This window comes from Lacerta agilis, chromosome 7 (assembly GCF_009819535.1).
Source record: "Lacerta agilis isolate rLacAgi1 chromosome 7, rLacAgi1.pri, whole genome shotgun sequence".
In the NCBI taxonomy this organism is placed as follows: Eukaryota; Metazoa; Chordata; class Lepidosauria; order Squamata; family Lacertidae; genus Lacerta; species Lacerta agilis.
Window position 1 is genome coordinate 54,627,876 of NC_046318.1, and position 22,354 is coordinate 54,650,229.

General features: G+C 42.3%; 1 protein-coding gene across 11 annotated transcripts in view; it reads right to left on the reverse strand.

Annotated features, from left to right (window-relative positions):
• NCOA2 (nuclear receptor coactivator 2) overlaps positions 1-13,766 on the reverse strand; it is a 131,107-nt gene extending 117,341 nt beyond the window's left edge. For 7 of the 11 annotated variants that reach the window (XM_033155375.1, XM_033155372.1, XM_033155371.1 and 4 more), the window contains exons 1-2: positions 13,533-13,765; positions 806-885 (exon numbers count right to left, since the gene is read on the reverse strand). The gene's annotated coding sequence lies outside the window, so the exon portion shown is untranslated. Of the gene's footprint in view, positions 1-805; positions 886-7,983; positions 8,116-11,668; positions 11,688-13,532 lie in introns of those variants that run through there. The other 4 variants (XM_033155367.1, XM_033155366.1, XM_033155376.1 and 1 more) reach the window with 4 other exon arrangements.
• Between the last annotated feature and the right edge of the window lie 8,588 nt (positions 13,767-22,354).

Below are 22,354 nucleotides of genomic sequence, written 5' to 3' on the forward strand. Positions count from 1 at the left end.
AAATTAGGCTTGAAATAATAATTCTGTTGTACCAATAAGAATAATAGATTGTTTTGTGTGTGGTGCCATGGCAATTCCTCTGGTGTGAAAATATGTCCATGGACCAAGAAATGGTTGGCAACCCTGGCCTTAACGTCTCAGACATCAAAATTATATATATAATTACACACACATATATACATATGAATAATTGCCTGATTTAAGGAGCCTGAATTTCTAGGCCAGTTCAGATGCAATGAACAAGACACTGTGTTTATTTGCTCTCACTTCTTGCATGCTCAGCTTGCCTTCCTCATTTTCCAATTTACTAACACGTTATGGTTTGACTACAAATGAGAATTTTAGATCGTTTAAACTGGTTTTACAATTCTGCCTTGCCCAGTTAGGATGCTAACAGCAAACTAAGGTCTGAAACTAAACTGGGAGTGAGGGAGGAGAATACGTGCAAGTTCAGAGCTCATTTACATGGCATCAAATCATGGTTAGGAGTTACATATGGACCAATTAGCATTTTGCAAGAGGATCTCCATTATCCCAGATAGATATAGGTGTGATCAAAGTGGATACAATCTTTCCCTCACTTTCTTATGGTGCTCTGAACTCTGACTAAATGTTTAGTGCATTTTAGCCAACAAATCATTTCCATACGGTGGGTGTATGAGGCCAAAATTTCAGCAAAAAAAAAAATCAACAGCAGCAGCTTTCTCAAAGAACAAAATGGATAGTTTATGGATACAATTACATAAAACTACATTTTCATTCATAAAATAGCTATTTTAATATGCATTATTTAAAGACAACTTACCAAGACTCAATGAGGCAGTCAAATCAATAGCACAGGTTGTGTGTCTGAAAGGTTCAATATTCAGATACATCTCAAGCATGCTATAAAACAAAAATAAACAAACTGTAAATATTCTCTATTTACCACTGATTATGTCATTCATGCTAAAACAAAATCACTAGAGTATTTGGCATTTCCAGTTATTACAATTCCCTCAAGCATTTCTAAATAATTCTACTGTAACAATGTGGCTGTGTCCAGGCATCACACTAAACCGTGTTTCAGCATTATGTGACTAAGCCTAGTCCTCTTTAAGTTGTACGTTTCCCTTCTGCTGTCTTCCTCCTGTGCCACTCAGAGGTGTAGTTCAGAAGCTTTCACTTCTACTTGCAGTTAACCGTGACTTGTCATGTTGTCCAAACTGTGAATTGTGGTTAATATAAACTATTCTTGGTTTCAACAAGGCAGTTTCTTTAAAAATAAAAAAACACCTTGAAAATTAACCATAGTTAAGTTTTAACCACACCAGATGACACCAACTGCAGTTAAAAGAATGCGAAAGCAAAAGGTTAACAACTACTAATCCTGGCTGTGCAGAAAGGGGAAGGAAGCCTGTACAACATCCGAACAAGACCCAAATGTTTGTTTAATGTACTCTTTTTGCAGATCAGATGATCTAACCACAGAATTCTGCTGCTTGAAAATAAGGTTCAAGATACTCAACAATCTCTCCTCTCATTCTATCACACGGCAATACTGAATTCAGTAAGCAAATGACTGTATAAGCCACCCAAACCCTAGATATGTGTACTTAGAGACACGTCCTACTGATGAAGTGAGTGAGCATGCACAGGATTGCAGGCCTGCCTCTGCTCAGAACATCTGAGTGACTCACCAAAACACAATGTTATTTATTCTGAAAAAGACAGAGACATCCTCTAGAATTCTGCAGGATTCAAATGCACACAGAGTTCTCACACAAGTAGGAATACGATAGGATGCAAGGACTGTTGAGCAGTCTCTACCTCCATAAGCTCACTGGGATGGGACATCTGCACTGATGTAAATTAAAGTAAGCTTTAGAGCACAGGTGGGGAAGCTACTGCCCTCCAAGTGTTGCTGGTCTACAATTTCAACCATCCCTGACCATTTTGTCATGCTGGATGGAGTTGACATGGCTTAGAATCCAACAACATCTGGACAGTCACAAGTTCCCCCCATCTCTGCTTTAAAGAAAAAACTAGCAGTCTTACTGTATCATTTTACAGCCACTAAATAGATCAAAATCCCAGCCCCCCCCTAAAACCTAGGCACAATCTTCACCATTACAGGACCAATTTACAACTTAACAAGTATGAAGTTTCAGAGTTAGAGTTGAACATATTCACTTTTTAAGTTCTTGCAAATTCTCACACTAACTTTTTGTGAATAACATCACAAATTAAACATAGAATTCCAACCCTTCTTCCCAAGAAAGGGTGTTACATTTCTTCAGTTTATGTAAACTATACATTTTCTACAAATGTATACTATATTTATGTTATAGTGCATACATATTTTACACACACACACACTCAAGTCAGTCCATCAACTCATTCTACAATGAAACTGAAAGGAATAAGATGCAAGTATACTATTAGAAAAGATTTAGACCCTTGACAAGTTACTAAGTTGGACCATGAATATGTAGAATATACATTCCCACAAACTCCCAAATCCACACAAGTGAATGTTCTTCATGGTAGGACTGTGAAGAATGCAATGTTTCTTTTTCAACCTCAATATCAAGCTTTAAAACACTAGCATGTGCATGGATGGGTTGGGGAAGAGAATTACAAATATTTCAAGCACTTTTATTAAACACCTTGGGATTTTCCTACCCCTGGCAAAAGGTCTTCCTGCACAGCTTGATTTCTACATGTCATTTTCACCCACCACTGAAATGTCAAACACATAATGTTTTTACTCAGACCTAAACCAGGCACTGTGAGGACCAGTCATGTATACTATTATACCCTCCATTCTAACCATCACCATCATGCATAAACAGGGAAATAAATTATTATTTTATTTCACAGCATTTATATGCTACCTGACTGTAATAAAACCTCAAAAAGGATATCTAGTATGGAACTTCAGCAGGAAAAAATTCTCTAGCACAGAACTGTCTGTGAAAAAACATAGGAGAATGAATAGATGCAGGGGTAGATGGAGGCAACATGAACATCCTTAAGGATTTTACACCCAAAAGGTATCAATACCACAGATTGGAAACTCTTGGCATAAGCTTCAAAATAGAATGTCTGCATCCATGTCCCTCACAACGAATATGACTAACATTTGAAATCCTAGGATATAAAAGAATGATTATGTGTTAATAGGATGCAGCCTTACCACAGTGATTTGTGCTCTGGTAACCTCCTGTTAGAACTACAGTAATGTGGTGTGTGTGTGTGCTGTATGCGTGGTTACATTTGAAGACAATCCAAGGGCTTCAGTTAGTGCAGAATGTAGCTCCCAGTTCAGCTGGATGGAATCACAAAACACCAATTCTAAAGGACTTACATTGACTGCATGTTCACTTCTAGGCCAAATTCAAGGTGATGGTCTATGAAGAAATGCCTTTCCCAGAACCAACCTGCCCTTGCCCCAATATCTTCAGAGGCAGCTCTTCTCTGCATACTACTGGTGGTGGTGGGTGTATATTACATTGTGATGCAAAAAGAAGAAGCAGCAACGGTTTTATTTGTGGTGGCCCTGGTATTGGAATGCCCTTGCTCTAGTTCTAGTAGTATGCTTGGCACTGACACTATTATCATTGTGGTGCCAAATACAGACTCACCTGTTTGCCTGAGCATCTGTATATTTATTGTCCCAGGGTGAGGAGCCTGCTCCATATTGGTAGTCAGCTAAGTTTTACTCAGAGCAAACACACTGAAATTAATGAGCACAACTACGCACAACAGGTTTACTCTGGGTAGAATTTGGTTTAATATGTTTTTAAACTGCTATTGTTATTTACAGTTTATCATTTTGTTTCAATATCAAGTATGCTGTTTTTAGTTGACTTTTTGTGTAAATTGTATGTTGCACTCCACCCTGGATAAGGCTCTGTACAACAAAGCCAGCACCTTGAATCTAGCCTGATAGCTAATTGGCAGCCAGTGCAATTCTTCAGCACCAGTGTAATATGATGTGACTATTCCATCCCAGTAAGCACTCAAGCCTCTGCATTTTGCACCAGCTGCAGTTTCCAGGGCAACCCCAAGGACAGTCCCACATAGAGCACATTGCAGTAATCCAATCTGGAAGTTTCCAGCACATGGACAACAGGCTATCCTGATCACAAAACGGCCTCAGCTGTCTTACTAAATCTGGTAAGCACTACTAGGTACTGAGACCTAAAGAGATGGATCCAGGAGCACCAAGACTGCTAGGCAAGTGAGTGACTTTGCCCTCAAAGTGCCTTGCAAACAAATAACTGTCTTCCAAAAGATCTAAAACTCTACTGACTGAAATAGGTATCAACAGACCTCAGAAAATACAAAACGGTTCAACTGGACGACTTGAAGATGCAACGGAATCAAATAATTGGGCCTTCTTCACTGCCTTCATTGCCATGCAGAAAGACTCATGCAATAAATAAATAAATAAATACAAGGATGGGGAACCTTTTCAAGCCTAAGGGCCACATTCCCTTCTGAACAACCTTTTGGGAGTCAATTGCCATTAGTGGACAGAGCCAAAGGCAAAAGTAAAGTGAATGCAAATTTTACATATGTACAGCAGCTTAGTTTTTCCAGATACTCAAGCATCCCTTCTCTATCCTCCATCCAGGCAAACAAGAAACATAATTCAAGGACACATTCCAGCCACACAAAAACATTCAAGGGTGGTGTGGAGCACGGCCATATGAGCTGTGTTAGTAACGCAGGTATATAAGCTAACAGCTAATGGCACCTTAAACCTAGGTTATGGTCACCACAATGGAATGTCTGAGCATCTTTCTTTCGGTGAAATTTATTTGCTTAGAAGAAATTTGCTTAGAAATAAGCCCCGTTGTGTCCAGCGGGGCTTTCTTATCCTCAAGTAAGTGCACCTAGGATTGCAGCTCAGGTGGCAGCACAGGCGCCAAGTCTGCTGCATGTGAGCCAGCTGATTCACATGGCAGTGCAGAAGCACAAGCTACATATATTTTGTTGTGGTGCTGCCCGATGTAGCACCACAGCACTAGCCAGCTAGATGGAGAGATCAGTCATCAACCTGGCACATGGGGAATTTTGAACACCGAGTATGAGGTATGGCTGGGAAGGGGGTGTGGCCCAGGGACAGTCTTAAGGGACAGATAGAGAGGATTGTAGGGCCAAATTGTGCCCCACCCCGAGTTCCTCACTACTGAACTACTGCTCTGCAGATAAACCATCATTCCATTAAAGCAGTGATGGCCAAACTTGGCCCTCCAGCTGTTTTGGCACTACAACTCCCATCATCCCTAGCTAACAGGACCAGTGGTCAGGGATGATGGGAACTGTAGTCCCAAAACAGCTAGAGGGCCAAGTTTGGCCATCACTGCATTAGAGGAAATGAAATCCCATCAAGAAAAGACTAGCTACTCAACTTCTGGATACAATAATCACCTGCCAACAGGACCCATGTCACATCAGGATTCACCTTCAGCTTACTGGCCTCATGCCCTCATTCAGCCCATTAATGCTTCCAGTCAGCAATGGAATTACACTGCTATCTTTCTCTTGCCTGGATACTTTATCAAAAGAATATCTGGTGGCCCTCTCACAAGTTATGTGGTCAATACAGCAACAGCAACAGCTTCCCCCAAATAATCAGCAGTGGTTTTCACAGGAAGATGTATATTCAGTCCTCTACAGGAAACAGTTATTGCTGTTGTACAGGTGCACATCCTCCTTCATGCTGCTTGGTACAAAACAGTCTGTCCCGTCCCCCCCAGTAATTTTAGACATCAGTTCATTCTGTGTCTTTCTCTGAAAAAGAAAACAACCTTCTTTTCTACAAGTCCTACTTAAGAGTCAGGAGACCATGAATAGTAACCAATAGCGATCGCAGTTGAAGAAACATATTAAAGAGCATACCTCTGACATTCAAATTAATTGAGTTTTGCCATTGGCTTCGTTATATTTTTTATTTTGTTCATAGCCTCTTTATATCACCCATTAACAGAAAGTTATCTAGGCAGTGTGCAATTTTTTTTAAAAAAAAAACCCTCATAAGGTGTAAGAATGTGATATGAACATAAAAGCAAGTTTAAAAATCAGAATAAAACAGGCCACAATGAAAAAGCAGTCTAAACTATTAAAAGCAATCAACTGAAAATCCTTGAAAAATAAAGAAGTACCGGTATTCAAATGTTGCTGAAAGGACAACCATGTAGCATTGGACCTCTTTGGGCAGTTCCTCTTTGGTGGGGGCATTACAAAATGAGGCCCTACCACTGAAAAGGCCCTCTCCTTAGAAGCACCTGCCTCAGCCTTATTTGGCAACAGCTTCTACAGAAAGGCCGCCAAAGATGATCTGAGGGTCCAGGGAGTACTTTGTATATACTTACTAGATTTAATTTTATGTAACATTACATTATGAAATGGTGACAAATAATAATTTTACTTCAGTTTAAAGAGCTTTGAATTAATTATTTCAATTATTAAGTTACTGCCAAGTGTGATTGCTAGTTTTCTTCTGAAACTTTCACCAAATCCAAATCCCACCAGCATGTGCTCAGTATGTACTCAACACACACATTGAAAGGACTGATAATGACAAAAATAGAAATAATGCAAGAAAGCTAATATTGCAAACAGCTGGTATTATACATTCTGCCATTTTACAATGTAACTTTTTGAAAATCCTTCTAGCATCCCAGTCTTGTTAAGTGCAAAATATGTATCACTACAATCAATGAATGTGCTGCTTATTTAAAAGCTGGGATCAAAACATTTTTAGATGTGTTCAAGTACCACAAGTGGGCTTTCTCTATCCTTTTTCACTTTTCATTGAGCTGCTTTGGATGTTACTCCCCAGTAATCCCCACATTCCAAGGTCATATATGAGCTAGTTGAGATGACCCTCAGGATCCCTTCCAACTCTACAATTCTGTGATTCTATGCATTAATCTGCCTTGTTTTTACTTTAAAACCACAAAGCGGTGCAATCTGCAGAAGGACTGAAGCACACAGTGAGGGATGTCTTTTCTCTTGCACTGTGGCTGCAGTAAAAAATGCCAAAGGAGGGATGTTGCCTGGACAGTTTTCACCAGAACCACGGTGCAGAATAAAAGGCATTTCTCATTGTGTGCTGCAGTCCTCATCCAAACCAGAGGCCTCTGTGGCTGTCATTTTTTCATTTTAAAATAAGACGAATTAATACATGCATGCATGTAACATAACATTACTGTATTTAGTTTAGCCTTCGAGAGCAGCTTTTACGGAATTATTTTAGGGGAACAAAGTTATCCATAAAGGAGCAGAGCAAAAACCATGTTGTATGTATGTGCATCTCTACAGCAAAGTTCATATTAAGTCCTATGTGTTTATGTACTAAAACTTTCCAGGTTACATTCAGAGATTATTATTTTTTTGGATAGAAAACAAGCACTGCACTAACAAATGCCTGCAGGTTTGTATTTTCAGTAAATAAATACTAATCTTATTCTGTTTTTGAAAATGTGAAACAAATTGACAGTATCACATCTGTTTTTACTCCCTATTCACATTCCCAGTTATACGTTTCAAAGGTCACCATGTGATTTGATACACAAAGCGAATGACTCTCTTAAGCTCAAGGAATGTTTGCATAATGTATATACCTCTAGGTAAAGGTAAAGGGACCCCTGACCATCAGGTCCAGTCGTGTCCGACTCTGGGGTTGCGGCGCTCATCTCGCTCTATAGGCCGAGGGAGCCGGCGTTTGTCCGTAGACAGCTTCCGGGTCATGTGGCCAGCATGACAAAGCTGCTTCTGGCGAACCAGGGCAGTGCACGGAAACACCGTTTACCTTCCCGCTGGAGCGGTCCCTATTTATCTACTTGCACTTTGACATGCTTTCGAACTGCTAGGTGGGCAGGACAATTAATAATATAACTACTGTACAGATAAGACAAAGCCAGTATGAATCAGCCTATTTCCCACATAGTCAGCATATTATACTACTATGAACTTCACTTACATTACCTCACTGAAGTAGCAATGTTGTTTTAGAAGAATCAACACAGCACACACACCCTTACTAGCTTGCTACTTTAAGCTTCATTGTCCTTACATCTTAAAGTCAAAGAACTCCTCTGTCAGATCAAAATCCCCAGGAGGAAAGAGAGCTCCATGCCCATCCCAAAGCACACAATAGAGCCACAGCTGACAATGAGCATCTTTCTGCATATCTGCATATGTACAAGAGGTCCTTGCCCACCCCCATCACATTCCCTCTCACATTATAGAACTTGCTACTATCAAATATTATCAAACAGCATTTTTCATGGAATGAATAAAGAAAGGTGCAGTAGTGTGCTGCCTTTTAAGTAGTGTGTTGTGTAATTGCAACAATGTGTAATTAAAATGCATGGTGTGGATCAGATCAGGGTAGTTTTTAATAACATATGAACACACATATGCAATGCATGCACATACAGAACAAAAATGTTCTTTGTTTTCCCCATTTAATACCCAGGAAGTAGTAAATGTGTCTTTGAAGATTAAAATCTGGATTTGCTACAGGTCATACACACACCATGAAATCAGTTTATTACTATTACTAGTGCTTTCCTTTAAAATAAGAAAAAACAATGAAAAGAAAAGAACGAACTTGTTACATACACAATTAGATTTTAGGGTTTTGTTATGCTAAGTTGTCTTGAATACTATATGAGATAAAATTCACAAGCACAATCTCACACCAATTTATTCAGTACACAAACTATTATTTAGAAATTATTTCAAAACTTTTCAACTTTCCCTGGGGAATCTTCACAGCTCAGCTTCTAAAAATCCGAGTTATGTAGCCTCCCTGCCTGAGTTTCATTTTTGCATAGAACGTCAGCTTATGCCAACATGTCAGTGACATAATCAAGAAAAGGACAGACAGCAGAAGACTGTGAGCATTGTAGTAGCAGCTGTCTATCTAAAGAACTTTGCTATTTCTATGGAGCAACCTGTACTTTTATTTTTATTTTTTACAGATGGGTGTGCTTACTATCATTTTGAAGCAAAATGCTGTGAAAGCCAACTTGGGAAGTTTAAATCTAACAAAAAATCTCAAACCTTTAAACACACCATTTATAAAGTGATCAAGATGTACCCACTTTAAATTTACTGTATAAATTCAATTTAGTAAGCTTGTCAGAGATACTGCCTTTAACAAATTCTTTCTAGCCAAACATGTTGCACCTATCATTATCCCATCACAAAAAGCATGATTAGCTCACCATGCTTTCAAGCATTATGTCTCTTAACTATTCAAAATTTAAAATGACTGAGTAATGATTACAGTAAGTTCTAAAATATATTGATAGAAGCAGAAAATTCAAAGCAGAAAAAGATAACCACTCATGTATCTAATCTCTTATATACAGTATACAGAGGGGAACATAATTTAATAGGATTTTTAAATAATTACAAAAATATTTATGATTCTGAAATTCTGTGATTTATGATCAAACTGTGCCTGAAACATTCTGACTTGCTATATAGAGCACTACCTTTGAAAGCAAAGAGTACATAAGGGGCTAGTAAACCCAACAAAGAGTTTTGAGACACCTTAAACACTAACAAATTATTCTAACAGAAGTAACATAATCCATTTCATGAGATGTATGTAGTACCTTCCTTTGGCAGGTTATATTTGCAGGGACTCAGTGGAAGAAAAATGGTAAAAGGTAGCATTATGGTATCAAAAAGTCTGATAATTCAATTAAAGCCTAAACGTATTTAAAACAAGAACAATTACTTCACAAATGTAGCAATCTCTGATAACACAGCAATCTTAGTACAGTATTGCTACCGTATGTAAATAAACACCAGAGGGACAAAAATCCATTGTCCCTATTCAGGCCCAAATGAACAGAACCTAACTTCCTTATAAATTATAATTCTGCTGATTTATACTTGTCTCTTTTGAAAATAATACAGCCATGTAGCTAATACACAAGCATCTTACCTTCAATCACCCCATCCAACAAGGTCAATAATCTGCTGAAGGCTCCTCAGCTGGGCAAAGGGAAATCTATCCTTGCCTTTGACTTCAATCCATGTATGTTAACTCAGAAGTCCCTCAAATTTTAGTGAAATTTACTTCCTGATAAAAGTACTTAGCATTGCAGTGTGACAACAGTACTAAGAAGCCCTGTTGAATTCAATGTGACTCCCATGTACGGTAAGCAGAGTTAGGACTGCAGCCTTGATCTACAAAGACACAGCTGGTAAGGGATAAACTGCATTCAGTATAGTGATACTCACTATAATCAATACAACTGCATTTAAAACGAGTTGAACAAGAATATCGCCACCTGATAAAGTTTCTCTCTATTGAGTGATATTTTCTCAATTTTTTAATTCTGCAACTGTGTTAAAAAACATTGCATAAGATACAAGACGTGATTATTCTGTTCTACTAATTTATCAATAGTCTCATATTCTACATGGGATTTTGGTAAATGTAAAGGACCCCTGACAGTTAAGTCCAGTCGCAAACAACTATGGGGTTGTGGCGCTCATCTCGCTTTACTGGCTGAGGGAGCCAACGTTTGTCCACAGACAGTTTTTCCGGGTCATGTGGCCAGCATGACTAAGCCGCTTCTGGCGAAACCAGAGCAACGCACAGAAACGCCGTTTACCTTCCCGCCTATTTATCTACTTGCACTTTGACGTTCTTTTGAACTGCTAGGTTGGCAGGAGCTGGGACCAAGCAACAGGAGCTCACCCCGTTGCTGGGATTCGAACTGCTGATCTTCCAATTTGCAAGCGCTAGGCTCAGTGGTTTAGACCACATCGCCACCCACGTCCCTTATATGAGATTTTATCACTGACCAAACCTGAGGTGTTACTTCAGGTGTCCAACATATTCAGTAAGAGGACAATGAATAGTTTTAAAAGGTAAAGGGACTCCTAACCATTAGGTCCAGTCGTGTCCGACTCTGGGGTTGCGGTGCTCTATTGAAATTATAAATGAGTGTCTAAAACCATACTTATTTAACCTATATATTATTCCTTTTATTTGAAAATCTAAAGGCAGCTAAACCAAAATTATAAGATCTACACTATGTACTTATATTGCAATGTTAGTCCTACTACAGAGTAGAACAAATGAAATTAAGGAATGCAACTTAATCATGCCCACTAACTTCAATGGGTTTATATTGAGTAGCACTGGCTACAACCCATAATCCTGCAAAGGAACTGTAATTTGAGTGTTAAAATTTGAGAAATGGCTAACAAATTGGTTTGTCTATGGTGTAGATATGTCTGAAGGGTCTTTTTATTATTGTTAAATTTTTAAACTGTCCTTCATCTGAAGATCACAGGAAAATCCACAACCCAGCAGTTCTACATGAAAAAGTCATGTCCAAAAGGAACATCCCCAAAGTGGACAGCAGAGAAACCCGTGTGTTTCCCAAGACTCTAGCTATCAAAACATTTCTCATGGAAAGGACCTGTTATGTGATTAACAGGCAAAGAAGCCAGGTACATTTCCTTTTATTTTTCTTGCCACCTTGCACACACATTTCATGCATATTTCATACATCAGTATCAGCTCCGAATGAGCGCCAGGTTGATTACAGAACATATCAAGTATGGTGCAGGAGAAAACACAGATGACACGGGAAGAAAAGTCAAAGTTGCCAAGACAACCAATAACCCTGGATACCTTTGCAACAGTACTGTTGTGGGCAGGAGCAACGACTACAAGAGCTTCTGCTCCTAAGAAAAAAGAAAAGAAAACGCCATCACTGTGCAAGAGATGAAATATCTGGCGTCGCCGACTGAACCCCGCCAGTTAAAAAGCTGGGGCAGGATTCTCGGTGAAGGTGAAGAAAACATGTGGGGGGGATCGGAAGGGAGGGAGAAATAAGAGCATGCTGCCTGCGTCGGATACACACTCGAAGCCTCCCCTTACACAAGGGTAGCAGCTCAGGGAGCAGGTGGAGAGGGGATTAGACGCACACCCTCAGCGCTACACGGCGGAAGGGGGGAGGAGGACGAGGCCATTCTCCATATACAAAGCGGGAGGGGGAGCAGAAATGCGCGCCTCTCTCGGTCTCTCTCCCAACCCCTCATTCAACAACAAGAGTTCCTCGCAGAAAGGAAGGGGGGGGGAGGTCCATCGCCCCACCACCGCCACCCTCCCATTCATATCCACACACTGGGCAGCGTCAGGCTGCGACGCTGGCTCCCCGGGGACTGAGGCGCGTAGCAACCCCAACACCCAGAAGCCCGCGACTAGGCCTCCGCCCTGAGAGGCCGGCACCAGCCGAGCGAGTCCCGCACGAGCACCAAGGCGCCGCTGGGGCCGCCGCCGCCAGGGTCCCCTCCCCCCACCCAGCCAGGCGCACGCAGCGGCAATGCGGCTCCCTAGGCTGCGCTCTCGCCCAGCGGCAAGCGGGCGGGCGAGGGAGGCAGGCGGGCAGGCAGGCAGGGCCTAGTCGGGTCCCCCGGGAAGGGGGGACTTCGAGGGCCGCGCGCGCACACAAAAGTTGGGAGAAGTTAAAAGCCCGTCGGTAGCGGCCGCGGAGGAGGGGGAGGAGGCGACGCCGCGGTCCCGTCACTCCACCCACCCACCCCAAATCTCGATTTCTTCCGAGGCGATTGTCAGGCAGGCGCTCCGCACAACTCACTCTCTTCCCTCGGTCGGAGCAATCGTTTTTCTCCACAGCCCGCCCCGCTCATGGTCGCTGGGGTCTTGCCACACAGTTCTCCCCCCGCTCCGAAGAAGCCGCCACACGGCATTCTCGCCTGGAGAAAAGGAGAGAGACAGTCCCTCTCCCGTCTCTTCCACCCCCCCCCCGCCACCCCCATTGTCAGCCACGCAGCTGCCACTCCTTCAGTCCTTTCTATCGAGGAACGACCCTCCTCCATACCGAGGAGAGGAGGGGGAAAGCAAGTCCGCCTTCTCCATTAACACCCCCTTCCACTTCGCTGCGAGCACCCCGCTTTCCCCTTCAGACAGCTATGCTCTTCTCCCACCCATTTAACCAAGGCGGCCAAGGCGCCCGCTGCTTTCCTTCACAGAGAAAACGGGGGGGGTGTCTGGGGTTGTGGGTGAAAACCCCCAACTTCAAATGTATTACTACCCCCCTTTTACGTTCATCTCCATGCACATTTCGGGGTGCGACAGAAAACAGGAGGTGTAGCCACACACCCGCCGCCGCCGCCACTCATAAAAGAACACCAGACACCCAGGCTGACACCTCTCTCGCTTTTCGTCTCAGGAGAGAATAAAACCTCCACAACTTGCCTTTTTTTGCGGGGAGCGGGGGGGGGTGATGGGGGGGGCAATAAAAGTCTCGCGGACACCCCCTTTTTTCCCCTCCCTCGCCCCCTAAGTTCTCAAGGCAGCGGCTCCAGACACTAACCAGCCATCCCCAGCAGCGCGCCACACAACCAGGGTTATTATACAACACACACACACACACACACAACCGGGGAGGGACCCCCTCGGCCAGCCCCTTCTGCAGCCTATCCCGCCGCGAAAAGGGCCCCGTGGCGAGGGGCGCGAGGGTGCCTTCCCTTACCGAGGTCAGCAATGTCTCCGGTTGCCGTCGCCCAGGCTGCTGCCAGCGCTGACCTTCGCTTTGTAAGAGGAAGCTGGAGCTGCTGAGTCCTCCGCGGCCGCCATGTTCCCGTTTTAATCACTGGCTGCTTGTTTATTTCAATGGGGACCCTCCCACAGCTCACTCTCCTCCTCCTCCTCCTCCTCTCCGCAAAGCTACCCAGAGAGAGGAGGGACTGGGAGGGCCGAGGAGACGGAGAGAGAGAGAGAGAGCAGGGCCGCCGCCACTCCCTTGCCTTCACCAGGCGCAAAAGTGGCCTCGGAGGCGAGTCCTTTCGCTCGGGAAGGAGGCAGGGCGCGCGCACACCAAGGCACGCATACGCACCATTGCTTACTACCGGTGTGCGTGAGCGGAGAGGAAACTTCCTTCGCTGCCTGCGAGGCTGCGTTCTCGCCCTGGAGCCGAAGACAAATGAGCTCCGCTGAGCGTCAGCTTGAAGCGGGGGGGTGGGGGTGGGGGTGGCGGCGGCGGCGGCGGCGGCTGGGGGAAGCAGCTTTGCTAACCCAGCTCAGGATTTGGAAATGTTGCCATTGTACCATTAACAGAGAGGGAGAAGGAATCGCTCGAATCTGATTTATTTTCTTTTGTTGTACAAAGGAAAGGAAGCGAGGAAGCATGCGTACGCCATCTACGCTGGCGATTATTATTATTAGTAGTAGTAATGTAGTAGTATTAATGCAGGTCTGACGATGGAATGCATTGGCAGCTATAGAACAGGGGGGGACATCGTACAAATCTGTAAAAACTCAAGAGTTAAATGCCCAGTTATGCAAACCTGAAAAGTCATATATTACACTTCTGAGAATAAATCTCTGTTCATTTTCGAATACAGTACAGACAAAAATGATGGCTTTGAACATCGGCCTTTGCTTTTTAGACTGGTCTCTTACAAACCTCTGCTGCTTTTAAGTTCTGGGTGTTCCTACAATGTTTACAAGGCTCATGTAGTGACATGCAACTTCTTCAAGTCCTTGTCTGCTCAAATCCCCTATATGGTCTCTTGTAATTTTAAGTTCTTCTTGACACTTTTGGCCCAAGATTTTCTGTTTACCACCTTGATATGGTGGTGTGCCCTCAATCTGATTGGTTGTAAAGGAATGTGTACATTGGTAAACAATATGTCATGTGCTGCAGCTGAAAGGCAATATAAACAGCTGAATTTAGTAAAACACACACACAACTACAGTATCAGGATGTTTAGGGAGCCTAGGATTGTGGAGGCCATTCTCTGCTCTTGGTATTATTTTTTTGTAGCTATAAAAGCAATCACATTGTGGTAGGTAATCAAGCTGCTCACTTTTTGTAATGGGCTATTGTCTGTTTAGAAGTATTGTGCATGATCATTTAAACCTGTGTATTTACAGTTTGTTTTTTTGAAGACAACACTTTTTGCATTGCTCTGCAGTTCATGTAAACTAAATCAGTTAGGTGAGTTTATTAACACTCAGTACAGAAACAATGTCAGTGCAGCAATACAGGTATAAAAAGTGAACAGAAGGGATTTGTTTGCTTAAATACATTTATATACCACTCTGCAACTCTGAAATCAATATAACAAAATGAAACCACAATGGAAAACTGACAATGAAATACCGGTAGTTTAAAACTCAGAACTTTAACAGTGTAGAAGAACAAGAAAGCTTTTGCTTATTACCCCAAAGCAGATGCCAGGTGAGCCTCCCTGAAAAGAGCTCCACAGGCAGGAAGTCAATGGTGAAAACAGCATCTCCCCATTTGGCACATCACTTCAATTGGCAGAGGCATCAGGAGAAGACCACTGATAACGTCAGCTAACTGGAATTAATTCATCCACTTCTGTTATAGTGTGTAATAAGTTTAACACAGAGAATACTGAACAATAAACAATAGCAACTTATTAAAACATAAAAGCAGTATTGTAGCACCTTAAAGACTAATAAATACATTACAGCTTCCACACCATATATTTAAAGTGTATCACTTCCTGCAAAGGAGCCAGGGAACTGTAGTTTATCCCTCATGTAACTGCAACTCCCAACAGCCTTAACAAACTACAGTTCCCAGGATAATTTAGGGGAAAGCAATGTGCTTCAAAAGTATTGTGTGATTTCATCAGATGCATGAAGTGCTCTCCTAATTTACAGGTATCTATATACATACATAAGGGACGCGGGTGGCGCTGTGGGTTAAACCACAGAGCCTACCCCAGAGTCGGACACAACTGGACCTAATGGTCAGCGGTCCCTTTACTTTTATATACATGTGGGTGGGTGGGTGGGTATGTTTGTAAACAGTGAGGTCAGAGGGAAATGAAATGTGGAAAGTACAGAGATAGCAATAGTTACATAATTAAAAGCAGTAATTCACAAAACAGTTGTAGCTAATAACACAAACATCATTGCATTGGTAAGAAAATTAATAAATGCAGTGTGATAAAAATCAGTTGTCCTGATTCACTCCAGAAGTCATAGCACTGACTCTTGATTAACTATAATACCATGAAACTTCAAAGGGGGGCTGCAAAATGAAACTACTAAATTAGAATTAATCAAGAGGTTTATGTGCTATTACTTGTAGATAGAACTGGGGCAATGTATTTCTGTCACATCACATATGTCATTGGCTTACCATTTAACATGTCATGCATCTGATGAAGTAGACTAGTCCATGAAAGTTAATGCAATTAGAAAGCTGATAATATTTTAGATGCTACAATACTCTCTGTTAATTTTGTTGCAACAGGCTAACTCAGCTACATACACCCCCCGGGAAGTTATTGGAATGTGTTTTCTTCTATAAACAAACTTCCCAGTGAAAGTTAGCATTCACAGGGTGTCACTATATAAAATTTCTCATGTGTGGAGGGACTGAATAAATTCTGTAACTGCCATTGGCCCAGTACACACATTACACTCAACCATGTTTATTGAACCATGGTTTAGCACAGATTTGAGGAAGTGGATCTGATCAGTGGGCTGGATCCTGGGTCCCCATACCCTCAGCAGGCCATTTTTAGGGTGAGGTCTGCCTACCACTCAATCACCTTACATGATTGTGAGGCCAGAGGACCCATTTTTCATTTCTAGCCCAGCTTGAAAAATCCAAGATGCTTGAAATTACTGTAGCAGAGCCATTCCCAGCTTGCTTGCTCTCACCACCAAATTGCAAACCTCCCTCGCCGATGTACAGTTGGGGTCACAATCCAAGGTTCCTGAATGTACATTGGCAGCTGTGTCACCACTTGCTAGAGGTTCCTTACTTCTGGCTTAAATGATCATCTGCCAAATGCCTCAGCTTTAACTGTACTCTCTTAACTATGGTTAACATTAATCATAGTTTATGGAGCATTTTGGGTCTACCATGCCATTTATTAACTTAGCAATGTAAAGTAATAATCTTATTTCATAAATATATGCAAGTGTGTGTTTATGGGATTGATAATGGTGTCCCTCATCGCAATAGATATTTGGGGTGGGTCACCACAAATTAAAATACAGTGTGAACATTTTTAGACTTCCTGTCTGGATTTCTATTTCATTTCTTTGCATGGAAGAACCGGTAAGTCCCACTTAGTTCAACTGGACCTATTCCCAATCAAGTATTCACAGGTTTTTAGTGAACCAATATTGCTTTAAACGGGGTAGTATGTTTTTACAAACCTGACCTAAAACACAATGCTGCAATGTATTTTCCTCCCTAAAAGAAATACTTTGCTTCAGAGTTCCAGCAGGCCATTTCCTACAAGGGGGCATTTCACTCCTCCCTCCATTCTGTTTTTCTTTTCTGTAACTCTGAATTCGGTGACTACTGAGCATGCTCTGTTTTCACTGGGCTGTTATGAGAAGGTTTCCTGCACTGGAGATACATACATGCACACGGGCACACGGGCACACACAGCCCTACAATTCAGATACTTCCCCCTTGTTTCTCAATGGACTTTTTTTGGTTTCAGTCCTGATCCACACTATCCACCTGGATTTGCTATTAGAAGGAAGGAACAAAATATTATAGGGTATCCTTAGTGTGCATGTGTTACCTGAGCCTGTGGCTAATGGGGGATGAAAACGGGAGTACATATCAAATGCAGGAGTCCCTGCTCTTGGGTTTTACTCTTGTGTGAAGTGAAGCAGTCGGTTAACACTGGCATCAGCCCAACTGGAAGTGTGCATGGTCAGGCCCAAAGTGATGTGCCGTGGCGACTGGTCACCCAACACACTCACACTGCCTGTGGCTGAACAAAGAGTGGGAGGGAGGGAGAAGACAGCAGCTTGGAAATCTCTTCTTTCTCAATGGAAGAAAAGCCAATAACAAATGAACTTTATACAGACGAGAAGCAGAACTGAGGGAAACCTGGGACTTCACTCCCAAAGGCAAACCTGAATGTGGAAGCAAAAAGAGATGTCTGCTTCTTGGAGGGAAGTCGCAGCAGCAGGGCCATGGTAGCTGATATAAAGGGGGGTAGGAAATGATTTGTTGGGTCTATGGCTGTCTGGGAAGGTCACGATGAGCTGAGTACCTGAACTCCACTCTCAGAACTAGGAAATTCACTAGTCCTCCTCTGAAGTAAAAGGTAAGGCTCAGGGCTTTTCACATCTGGGATCCCCAGATACCTGGCATGCAATTTAAAAAATTGTATTCAATATGCATGCAAGTGAATAGGTTTAAAAGGGCCACCAGTATGCACTGGAAGTCATTGGCCTGGTTTGCAAGACCGTACAAACATGCCCAAGCATTGCTTACTGCCAGGTTGCACAGTGGCAGCTTCCAGCCAAATCGCATGGAACTCCCATGAGATCTAGCCAGAAGCCACTGCCGCATGACTCCCAGCAGTGGTGGCAGGAGTGGGGCACCTTCACACAGGATTCCGCCCCCCAAGGTCTGCTTCATGGGCAGGCCAGCCCTTACAGAAGTGAAGGTTTGTTCTTGGATACAGCTCGTGCTTCCTTAGTTGAGATTTTAGCCATGCATCCTGGTTCAGAAAACACACAAAGCCAGTAGGTCCCAAACATTTCCCCTGCCACTGTTGACCTGTCAGCAAGCATTTAATTACCACTGACATGCTCAGTCCTTTTTGGCTGTTCAGTGGGGTGTCGTCCCCTGCTTATGCCTCCCTCTTCCTAAATATTTTCTGTACTTCTGCAAAAGGGGGGGGGCGGTTTCGCCAAGGCTGCCAATACTTCTGTGTGAATTTGGCCATCTTGGCTTCGTAAGCATTACCACATGAAGATCGGGGGGGGGGGGAACCACCATGCCTTTAATGCACATTCTCCTACTCAAGAACCCTGGGAACCATTGTTTAGCCTTCTCAGAGCTACCATTCCCAGCACCCTTAACAAACCACCATTTCCAGAATGATAATGATGGTGATGGCGATGGTTTTGGAGCAGGGAATGTGCTTTAAAATATTTAAAATGTATAGCGTGTAGACAGATGTTACACTACTTATAAAGTAGGATTCACAAAGCTACTCGGATGCACTTAAGGGCTTGCTTAATTCAGGTTGTTTTGAAATGCATGCACACGCCCTCCCATTTTACAAGCTCCTTTTGAAATTCCTCTCAGTTTCAAAGGCAGTTCACCATGCAGAGCTGAGGGGGTGGCTGCAGTGCTGTTCAAGAAACACAGGTTCAAAGTCTTTGGGTACAAACTGGCCAGTTCTTTGGATCCTAGCCATAGCATTTACTGTACCTGAGTTGTTGTTTTTAATACGTTATTACAGGTATTGCAGGAATTTTTTGTACATCATCTTGAGCATGTTTTGGAAAGGCAGCAAAAAAAAGAAAACCCTAACACTGTATTGTGTGTGTGTGTGTGGGGGGGTAACTACCATGTCCAAAGCCCTGCTGGTTAGCTATGGGCAGGGCAAGAGGTGGGAAGAAATTGATTAACCCAAAAATGATTGAAAGTGGGTTTTCAAAGTGCCCCCTGAAGTTCATTGTGGTTGTAAATACCCAATGCGTGTGAAAAAAACTTTTTCTTCTTCAGAGGCAATTTTTGCTGTTGGAACAATGGGAAAAAATAGTGCTGAGACTTCTATCTTGACGTTGTGGTAATTACGACGACAATACATATTTTGCAACAGTTTTCTCTTATTTTCTCGCATTAAGTGCCTTCCATTCTTCTTTTTGTTTTTTTAAAAAATTAATTATGCCAGGGCTTGTGTAGTTTTTGGAGTCTGTTTGAGGGAGTGGTCAGAGCAGGGGGCAATGGGGCTTAGGATCCCATGTGGATTTGTGGCCTCCTCTGACACCCAACCCAAACGCCCCATTTCAACCCCACTGCTGGTGTGCACTGCCAGGTGGACACCTATGCCAGCAGAGCTTTCCACAGGTAAAACAGAAGGGTCTCTGGCAGTGTTTGTACTGGCACTTACATTGCTTTCAACGGTCCTTCAAAAATCCCTAGGCCTCCTTCCGGTCAAAGCTTTCAAGGTAAAAGTTTATGGCTTGTCATAACAGCAACAGCAATTTTGCACAGTTCCGGAAATCAAGGAATTGCCTTGGGTTTTCCCTTGTCCTAATCCCAATTTAAACAGCTGGACTGTCTGCATCCCTGAGTGAAATGTTTGGGCTTTCAATATACAGTTGTACCTTGGTTTTTGAACAGCTTAGTTCCCGAACGTTTTGGCTCCCGAACGTTGCAACTCAGGAAGTGACTGTTCCATTTTGCAAACTATATTTGGAAGCCAAACGTCCGACGGGGCTTCCACGGCTTCTGATTGGCTGCAGGAAGGTCCTGAAGCCAATCAGAAGCTGCGATTTGGTTTTCAGATGTTTTGGAAGTCAAACAGACTTCCAGAATGGATTCCGTTCGACTTCCAAGGTACGACTGTACTGACCAAATAAGTTCTTAGGATGGAGTCCTCTAGCAGCCATAGATCATAATCTTGGAAAAGTACATATACCAGCAGCAACTTTTACTATCAGGATTTCAGTTCTGCACTTAAAGCTAGTTAGCCCATGAGACATTGAACTGTTCCTCTCCAGCTGATTTTTAAAAAAAACTTTTTCATTCTGAGGCATATTTTAATTTAGAAAGAAATGCATTCAGTAGAATGATTTCCTACCATTTTCAAATATCACCATGTTCCTTATGTCTATATCCTTGCCCCAGTACTTTCTTTCAACTGATTCTGTGTAAGCAGAAAGTAGAGATTTAGAAGACCTTTTTAAAACAAAATTGTTTTGGTCTTTCAGAAACAGGATGTTCTACTGTTTCCTGTTGTAGGATATCAGCTCAACTATGCACTGAATCAAGATATTAAATATATTTCACAGAATAGTCACTGTCAGTTTATCCTAATAGCCAAATCCTAAACACGCTGCTAGCAGAACTCAAAGGTTGAATTTTTATAATTTTTAAAAATAATTTTGACCGCAGAATTCACTGCACTGCAGTGCAATGCAAATAGAAATAGAAATACTTTATTGTCACTGTACCACATGTTTACAGTGAGATTAAACATGTAAATTAAATTAAATTAAAATTATGGTGCATTTTAGTTGGGCATTTTAAAAGTGCAAATTACAGAAGTAAAATCAGGCAGCCATGTTCGAGCTGCAAAGTCTCTCTTATATATTCATATTCTTGATTTAAATCCTATTCATTATTTGGAGGTAAGAGCCAGTGGTAGAGTGGACAGAACAATGAACCGGACAATCTAGATTTGTATTTCTGCTCCGCTGCAAAATTTACAATGTGGTCTTGGCCAAATTACTCTTAAGTGAAACCTATCAGAGTTATGAGCATAAAATAAGAAAACCACATGGATGTCACCCTGAACTATTTGAAGATATATAATTAACTTCTGAAGACTGAAATCAGTTGGAGATAAAAGTACTTAGCTCTGGCTGGATTGTACACTGAAGTTCTAAGGAAATTACGGTAAGAACTAGAAGTTGTTTTCATATCAGATTTACCTCCCTCCAGTCATTATTTGGGTCCCTTAAATATACAGTCATTGTTCCAAAGTTAGCACAGCACCACTTTTCCAAGGTTTTTTGTCATTTAATCTAGAAGTTAGTCATTTTGAATTCAATGGAGTTTTTGTTGTTGTTCAGTCGTTTAGTCGTGTCCAATTCTTCATGACCCCATGGACCAGAGCACGCCAGGCACACCTATCTTCCACTGCCTCTCGCAGTTTGGCCAAACTCATGCTAGTCGCTTCAAGAACACTGTCCAATCATCTCATCCTCTGTCGTCCCCTTCTCCTTGTGCCACCCATCTTTCCCAACATCAGGGTATTTTCTATGGAGTCTTCTCTTCTCATGAGGTGGCCAAAGTACTGGAGCCTCAACTTCAGGATCTGTCCTTCCAGTGAGCACTCAAGGCTGATTTCCTTCAGAATGGATAGGTTTGATCTTCTTGCAGTCCATGGGACTCTCAAGAGTCTCCTCCAGACCTTAATTCAAAAGCATCAATTCTTCAGCGATCAGTCTTCTTTATGGTCCAGCTCTCACTTCCGTACATTACTACTGGAAAAACCATAGCTTTAACTATACGGACCTATGTCCGCAAGGTGATTCTCTACTTTTTAAGATGCTGTCTAGGTTTGTCATTGCTTTCCTCCCAAAAAGCAGGTACTCCCAGGTAAATGAGATTAGGATTACAGTGCACCGAAATTGTAATTTCAAAGGAAACACAATGTTATTTGAGCAGATCCCATACTGGTTCAGGTATAGACATTGCCCCCAGCCATGTGAAAGATACTCTTGAATAAGTGGCCCCAACGTTTAAAGGACATTAATAGCATGGGTGGTGCTGCTACATCAGCAATAGTAATTCTAGCCTCAGGTACAAACGCT